The sequence below is a fragment of the Lolium perenne genome, chromosome 7, assembly GCF_019359855.2.
Source record: "Lolium perenne isolate Kyuss_39 chromosome 7, Kyuss_2.0, whole genome shotgun sequence".
NCBI lineage: Eukaryota > Viridiplantae > Streptophyta > Magnoliopsida > Poales > Poaceae > Lolium > Lolium perenne.
Window position 1 is genome coordinate 137,460,355 of NC_067250.2, and position 8,904 is coordinate 137,469,258.

General features: G+C 47.3%; 2 long non-coding RNA genes across 2 annotated transcripts; one reads left to right on the plus strand and one right to left on the minus strand.

Moving 5' to 3' along the window:
• The first annotated feature begins 4,277 nt into the window (after positions 1 to 4,277).
• On the plus strand, positions 4,278 to 4,900 carry LOC127301740 (uncharacterized). Its single transcript, XR_007852430.2, has 2 exons — positions 4,278 to 4,542; positions 4,697 to 4,900. It is a non-coding gene; the product is annotated as an uncharacterized lncRNA (long non-coding RNA).
• Positions 4,901 to 6,007: 1,107 nt separating this feature from the next.
• LOC139833156 (uncharacterized) lies at positions 6,008 to 6,848 on the minus strand. The gene is made up of 2 exons (XR_011748338.1): positions 6,285 to 6,848; positions 6,008 to 6,195 (listed from the first exon to the last, which is right to left on the minus strand). It is a non-coding gene; the product is annotated as an uncharacterized lncRNA (long non-coding RNA).
• Positions 6,849 to 8,904: the final 2,056 nt, after the last annotated feature.

Genomic DNA, 8,904 nt, shown 5'->3' on the forward strand with positions numbered 1-8,904 from the left:
TTCATTCCCCTGAAGCATCCATATACAGCTCTAAGGTCGCCCAGGCGTTCGTGGACAACATCTATAAGCTCCACGGTCTTCCCCAGTGCATTGTGTCGGACATGGATAAGATCTTCACCAGCACACTCTGGCAAACATTGTTTCGCCTCACAGACACGCAGCTGATGATGAGTTCAGCATACCACCCACAGACGGAAGGTCAGACTGAACGGCTTAATCAATGCCTAGAGTCATTCCTTCGATGCACAGTTCACGCTTGCCCTACCAAATGGTTTCGTTGGTTACCCCTGGCGGAGTTCTGGTACAATACATCGTTTCATTCAGCCATTGGACGCGCCCCATTTGAAGCGCTTTACGGGCGACCACCTCGACACTTTGGTATCTCTGCTGCGGCGGCATGCAATGTCCCTGACCTCAAATACTGGATGCAGGAAAGGGAGACTATGACTGCCCTCCTGAAGCAGCACCTACTTCGTGCCCAGCAAAGGATGAAGAAGCAAGCGGACAAACACCAGACATAACGCTCCTTCGATGTTGGCGACATGGTCTTCCTCAAGCCGCAACCATATGTGCAGACATACCTGGCGCCAAGGAGTAGCCAGAAGTTGGCGTTCAAGTTCTTCGGGCCATACAAAATCCTGGCGCGCGTTGGAGAAGTGGCGTATCGCCTGTAGCTACCCGCCAGCAGCAAGATCCACAATGTCGTCCATGTCTCGCAACTGAAGCGTCGGCTACCGTCGGCCTCGCCAACGACGGACGACCTCGCCTTACTGGACCTGGACTCCATGGTACTCCTGCAACCTGAGAAGATCTTGGCACGGCGTTGCATCCAACGTGGTGGCGTCGAGGTGTCCCGCGTCCTCATCCGCTGGCTGGGGCTTCCGAGTTCTGCAATCTCCTGGGAGGATGAAGCACCACTTCGCGTGCGCTTTCCTGGACTACTGGCTTGGGGGCAAGCCAACTCTCAAGGAGGAGGGGATGTCAAGACCCAGCCCAAGGCCCATGAAAAGACCAAGGCCCAACCCAAGATGGCGAAGGAAGAGACGATGGCGTCGGCTACTTATCTCCACGAAGAGCGCCGCCTCCAGTCGAACTGATTAGATGAATGTTCCATGAGGGTTCGTCCCTCTGATCCATCGGGATCTGTAACTCAGGATTTGCATTGAACTGTAGGAGATTCGTATGAACCCTAAGTGAGATCGTAACACACATGACCAGCAAACTAGTGAAGGGCGTTTCTTCACATCACAATGGATATCTTCTGAAGGCTTAATCTCAGCCTGGCAAATCATATGGCATTATGTAACAACAACATCCATCTGTCTCAAGAAATAGTGCTTTCAAAATGTGGTTGCTTCTTCTTACTGGAGTCTGAGACCGTTGTTGCTTCTTCTTGCTACGCAACGGTTGTCTATTTTGTTGTATATTGCTTAGCTCGTGATGTCTAATGATACTCTGTGAGTTCATGTCAAGGCTCAAATAAATCATTTTAGTACCCGTGAAGTTTACTTTTTCACATCTCTGACTTATCTTTACACATAGCAAGGTTTCTCTCTATCCAATACTGCTTGTTAGCTTAATCATGAAGGATGCGGAGAACATTCAGTGAACAAACTATAGAAAAATAATTTGTTTATTTTATAATCACATTGCAAAGGGCATGCTATTACATGTTCACCACTAGATACAATATTGCTGGTAGGGCTAGTTATATATTTATGGCAAGTGTATGGCCTCGGATGCTTTGTTTGACTGGTACCATTATAGCTATGAACTTAACCATTCTATATCGTAGTATATAATCAGGTAAGGACTAGTTGTACATACAATCTTTTTTAAATCGTTAATGATTCACGTATAATATTGTCCTCGGTCTTTTCTGCTTTATACTTGTACCGTGATTAAAAATATGAATTGTTAGTTTGTATGTTATATGCAGGAAGATATGGCTGATATGAGCGTGGATTGTAAAGAGTACCATGAGATCGTTATCAAGACGTTTGTTAGCGAGGAAGACGGATTCAATTTCTACAACAGTTATGCTCTTGAGAAAGGATTTAGTGTGCGGAGAAGCTACGTTGAGTGGGATGAAGCCAACAAGGAGATAATTTTGAGGAAATTTGTGTGTAGTCGCGAAGGTTGTCTTGAAGAGAAGCACATGAAGAGGAAGAGAGCAGATATGAAGAGGAGGCCACGGAATATCACTCATGTTGGGTGTAAAGCCAAACTGGTCATCGCAAGAGCCGAGGAAACAGGGCAGTAGTTTGTGAAGGATTTTATCGATGTACACACCCATAAACTGGCCCCAGGGGATATTGCTTGCCTGCTACGTTCACACAGAAGAATCAGCGCCAAGCAGAAAGCGGACATTATAGAGATGGAAACTGTTGGGATCCGCAAACACAAAATCATGGATGTATTGTGCATGCAATGCGGTGGTTTCGATAAGGTTGGATGCACGACAAGGGACATTTATAATTTCTGCCATCAGTACAAGCAGGAAACAGTTGCTGACGGTGATGCTCAAACTGTGATCCGTCACATGATGGCGCGGGAAGAGAGAGATCCAGGTTTTTTCTTCAGATACCTGGTTGATAAAGATGGTCATCTGAAGGGACAGTTCTGGTGTGATAGTCAATCCCGGCTTGACTACAAGGCTTTCGGCGATGTTGTTGTTTTCGATAGCACCTACAGGACCAATAATTACAATCTGTCATTTGTGCCGTTTGTTGGGTTGAATCACCACCGCAGCACTGTTATTTTTGGATGTGGTATTATTTCCCATGAGACGACGGAGGCGTACGAGTGGATGCTGGAGGTCTTCAATGAAGCCATGTCCCAGAAGCACCCAATATCTGTGATCACCGACGGGGACCTTGCTATGCAGAGAGCAATCAGGGTGATCTGGCCTGACTCGAATCATAGGCTGCGTGTATGGCACATTCAGCAGAACATTGTACGTCATCTTAGTGATGACAAGGTTAAGGAGGAATTCAGATCTTTCATATATGATTCCTCTTCCATTGCCGAGCATGAGAGCAAATGACTAGATTTCTTGGAAAGGAATAAAGTAACAAGTGAGGAGTCGTGGCTACATCAGATGTATCAGATGAGGAAGCTGTGGTGTGCCCCATATCTGGCGGGCCGTTGTTTCTTAGGATTGAGCAATAATCAACGGAGTGAGAGCTTAAACTCTGTCCTTCATACGCATCTTAATTCGCAGATGACATTATTTAAAATGCTAGAGCATTATGAGCGTTGTCTTTCGACACGACGCTTGAATGAGACGGTCCTAAACATCGTGTCCTTGCAGTCCGTTCCATATACAGAGCCGGATGCTTCAAGTCTTGAGGTACACGCTGCAATGGTTTTCACATCTAGTGTGTTTAAGTTGGTCAGATATAGCTTAGATGCTGTCAGCAAATGTTTTATGAGCAATATACTAGATGGAAGTGACCTAGATGGATCCGACTTGGTTACGTTTGTTGTGGCTAAGAAGGATAGATGAGAGAAGAAGTTTGAAGTGCGCTGTGTGGAGAAACAAGGCTCTCCGTACAGGATCAGTTGCTCTTGCCGTAAGCTGGAATGCGTAGGCACACCATGCTCCCACATACTGTACGTATTAGGAACAATTAAAGCAAAAGAACTTCCTATGTGCTGTGTTCCCACCAGGTGGACGATGAGTGCAAGGTCTGCATACCCTCTTCCGAGCAGAAATAGTGGCATGTATGACTATTCGAAAAGCCCGATGAGGTACCGTGAGTTGCGGAAATTGAGTCATGCGGCATGTTTCAGGGCATGTCAGTCGGACGAGGCGTACCATCGTCTTGAGATGGTTCTGAAAGCACCAGACGACAGCATGGAATCAACTAGTGGTCAGAATGAATCTATTAGGTTTGGCCCGGTGCTGCCTCTAACTGAGCAAACTGTTCCTGGGGATTTGGGGAAGGTTCTGGATCCCTTGTGTGTGCAAGGCCGAGGTGCGCCGAAGAAAAGGCTGCAGGCAAAGATGAAGAAGCCAAGATCAAAGGGCAAATGTGGCTATTGCGGGGACGAGGGTCACAATGTTCGTACATGCAAAAAGTTGAAAGAGGTAGAAAATATATCTGATCTTGTTTCGTGTGTGTGCATTAGTCATTAATGTGGTGTGTGCCATTAATGGTTGCTTCTGTTGTGTAGGACAACAAGCTACGAGAAGAAGCTTTATGACGAGTGCATTTGAAGTCTGATCGTAGAGGTATTATTCTTGTCTGATCTCTGTGCTTCACTTTCTATCAACTTGTCAGTGATTTCAAGAAAAAAGAAAAAGAAAACATGTTATCTCTGTATAGGTGGAAGCATCTTGCGTAAATTTTAATTTCAATAACTTTGGCTAGTTCATCACTTATAAATTTGTTTTGTGTTTGCTTGAACATATTTACCAGCTTGTTCATTGTAAAAATTTCAGAGGGTTCATTGGTGCCCACCTCGCTGTTTCTTGCTTTCCTGCAATGGGGAGGGAGGACCAACTTCATCCTCGCCCTTCTCCAGCAAATCCCTGAGGTGAGATGCTTGACAACTGCAAGAACCGACGGCTGTTGCAAAATTGCAGTGCTATTTTGTGGCCAAAGAGAAACCTATGAATAATTTCAGCGCTCTTATATTTCAGTTCCGTGGAGTTTGGCTGATAGGTTTAGTCTGCTGTGCCCAATTGCAGGTTCAGGGCAGTCCGTGTGTGTTTATAACGTTTATGTCTTGCTGCTCCTATTTGTTATCGTCTAAATACTGCTAGATCATACTTTGTGAAACATTTATAACGTTTATGTCTTGCTGCTCCTATCTGGTTGTGCTTTGGGGTATTTTTGTGCTGTACAATGAAAAACCATAGGTAGAAATAATGATTGATTTAATTCTTTTGTAAGTTTTCGTCCAAGTGTTAAAAGATTCCTGTTTCTCTTTAAAAGTTTTACTTGACAAGTTGACATGCTGGCTACTCCTGGACCCGTGAGAGAATGCATGTTCTTTGATGTAATTCTCCCAGAATTCAGTCTTGAGGCAAGAGGGGATGATCCACTCAGTTGGTTTCACTTTATTGAAGACGTCCTGAACTTTGATCTGCTGCTGTATCCTAAATTTGCATGTTGGTGATGTTACTGAATTTTGCTATGTTCTAACAAACACAGATCTGAACAGCGTGAAAGTGTGGAGCCTGGATGTTCTGATTTTGCTATTAAGAATTTACTGATGCAAGCGCCAGCAAGTCCTCCAGGCAGCAAGTCCACTGACAGGTACAATGCGTGTAGTAGTCGATCAAGAAGCAGCGAGGAGGATGTTTCATAGTACAGATCGAGGAAGATAAGTCGCAGTAGTCGTGATTCGTGATTGAGGCAGCTGAATATCTGGGCATCTGGCCACTGGCAACTCTGGGTTTTGGACGATCGAATGCCGTACAGATGGCACTACCTCATGTAGTAGTCATTTGCCAGCCTTGTTTTCTACTGCTTTTCCCCCTTTCCTCTTTGCTGATGAGACGTTCTTTACTGGAGAGAGCTCTCTTGCGATGCAGAAGGCTTATAATTTTTTTTTTCTAATCTAGAGTTATTGATACTATATGGGAACGATGCTACGGTGATGTCAATGAGGGGTGTTAGCCGGACTGCACCTATGTCTAGAAGGATAGCCTTTAGCGCATCAGATGGAGCATAAACCTTCTCCTGTCTCAGTAACATGCTACGGCCCTGCGGGGGTACTAGTTTATATTTGCGAATCTGGGATTGTTTCTCCTCTTACTGACGTAGCTGGTGACCATGGACCTGTTGCTGAAACCAGGATCTTTAGTAGTGAAATAAATTGACTATTTCATGCAAAATAAATTGACTATTCGAGTCTTTTCTTCACATAAGAGCATCTGTAACCGAAAGGCAAAAAACCTTTAGAGGAGCAAATTTTCTCTTCTAACGGCCAAAGTGGCACCTAACCGAAAGCCAAAAAGACTTTCGGACATTACAATTTAAAAAATACAAAATCATCAACGACAACCGGTATTCGTTCATGGTAAGCACACTATAATTCGACCCAAAAGGAGCTTCATCATTTTAAATGAAAAGCACACATAATATTCGTTCATGGCGATGATCTATCTTCGTCCTTTCCACTCTGACCAACATCGAGGCAGGCACCAAAAGGGGCTTCATCATTCGACCCATCATCACCATCCTGGCGAAAAGCATAGTAAAGTATTAAAGTTAATAAAAAAATAATTCATGCAAAAAATGATACAACACGAGATTGGCAATATACCCTACCTCGTCACTCTCATCGTAACCATCACCTCGAAAATGATGATTTGCCATAATGTACAAATAACACTTTTTTGTATCTTGATGGGCTCTCACCATTTCATCTACATCCTCTTGATTTAAGAGGAGGACCAATCCTTCCGGTGGTACACACCCAGGCTTGATGTGATACAACTCGGAATTTCTACCATAAGCATGTACACACAGGATCTCCACCTGAATTTCATTGCACTCGAACCTGTCTTAGGTCACAGAATTAATGTTGCTTCTATTTGTATATGCAACCCACAATAAGTTACAGTATAATGCACTAGGTTTTAAATTCATATAGGATGTGAGGTGCCAGGAGTTTTTCTCCCTTTTCCTTCGGACCTTTGTAAAAATAATTGACTACAACTTTCATAATATGCTCCTTGACTGTTGGTTTGCGTGTTGCCGTAGGTAACATGGATGCAAATAAAGCACACCAGGAGATGGAGAACAAGATTCAACACGAGCGCCAGATGGTGGATGACAACATTAAGAAAGAACGTGCTGCATTAGATAAGTTTATAAGGGAGGAACGGGAGAAGATGGTTGCTGACTTGAAGGTCGTCTATGGGGAGATAGACAAGAACATGCAACTTCAACGTGAAGAAATGAATAAACAACTCAAGATACAGCGTGCCGCGATGAACCAAAATTTGAAGCGAGCTCATGACAAAATGGATAGTAAAATAAAGGTACAACGTGCTAAAATGGACTTCAGTACCATGCAAGCACGGGCAGACATGGATAAGAATTTACTATGTGTGCGTAAGAGATGGATTACGACCTCAGGCTGCAACAAGTCCGCGCAGAAGCAAAGATGATGCAGGACCTTGCAAAGTTTGATGCAAAGGTACGTGATATGAGCTGTTTATTTATTTTTATTATCATACCTTACACACGAAATTTTGGCAAAAGAGACCACCTGCTTCAACAAATTGGCAAAAAAGACCACATGTGAATTAAATTGACAAAAAAGACCATTTCTCAGTGGCGGCAGCGCCCCCAGCTGACACGTGGAGACATGCCGCCGGTGTAAGACGGTGTGGGACCTGCCACCCTCAGTTGTGGCGGCAAGACCACCTGGAGCGTGCTGGCCCTAGCTTTGGCGGCAGGACCCTCCTCATGTTAATGCCGCTCCAGCGCTCCTTCATCCCTGTCTGTGCGTGTTTGGTAGAATTATTCACAGGATTTGTGTTAGATTAGATAGTTTAATTTGAGCCGCCCTATTTTTTTGGCATCTCTAACGGAGCGACGCAAACGGACGCGTCTGCACGGACAGAAAATGCGTTTGTATCCTGTTTTAGCGGCCCGACGCATAGTGTCCGGGCTGGCCGTCCACGGAGACGCAACCGCGGCTCAAATATGTTGTACGTTTGCGTCTGCGCAGACGCTACGCGGACAGGGCGGTCGTCCGCATGCTTCTGCCTGGCAGCGGCACAGATGCTTCGTCTTCAGCACGGCATGACTTACGGGCGCCGCGCTGCAGATTTTCAGGGCCGCGTTAATGGCGTGCCTCGGCTTCCACGTGCGTGCGCTGGTGGGTGGAGTCATAGTGGCGCGCCGCCTTTGGGAGGAAAACCGGTCGGTGCCATGGTCGGACGCTAACCTGCCTGGAGGAGGCTGGTACCTCAACTCCAGGCGCGTGCCGTCCCCCCCTCTCCCCCCCCCCACACACACACATGAGGGCGATAGCGCCGTGACGAGGTGCGCCACCGCCATCTTGCCGACCGATCTCCGAGAAGATCCGGCTTACGCGCTCAACTCCTACAACTGGATCTCCTTCGGGACGTGGGAGTCCGCCGAGCAGGATACCTCGGTGACCTTGCCTACTTCGACCACGAGGTCACCGCGAAAGAATGCAACAACGAGAATGACGAGGATGACGAGGACGACGACGACGGCGCCTCCGCGGCCGAGTGCGAGACCTCGTCCGACGGCCATGTCCAAGGCGGAGACAATGACCACGACGACGGTGGGATGGCGTGGGATCCGGAGACCTAGCTGTCGGACATTAGCGATGAGGAGGCCATTGCCATGACACTGGCAAATGGCGAGCTCGACGATCTCAACGAGCTCGCTATGTGGGACGGGCTCGTCAGCCTGGAGTAGCTGGATGGCGAGCCCGTCCCACATAGCAACTCGCGAAGCTGGATGGCCATCCCACATAGCGAGCTCGTTGAGCTTGTCGAGCTCGCTATTGGCCAGTGCCATGGCAATGGGCTCCTCGCTAATGTTCGGCGGCTGGGTCTCGGGGTCCCACGCCGGCCCGCCATCGCCGTGGTCATTGTCTCCGCCTTGGACATGGCCATCGGACGAGGTCTCGCACTCGGCCGCGACGGCGTCGTCGTCATTGTCCTCATCCTCCTCGTCGTTCTCATTGCTGCCTTCTTTCACGGCGACCTCGTGGTCGAAGTAGGCGAGGTCGCCGAGGTATCCCGCTCGGTGGACTCCCACGTCCCCAAGGAGATGCAGTTGTAGGAGTTGAGCGCGTACGCCGGATCTTCTCGGAGATCGGCCGACAAGGTGGCTCGGCGGCGGCTCACCTCGTCACGCTCTCGGCCCTCGCACGGCACGGGGGTAGGGGGACCGGCACGCA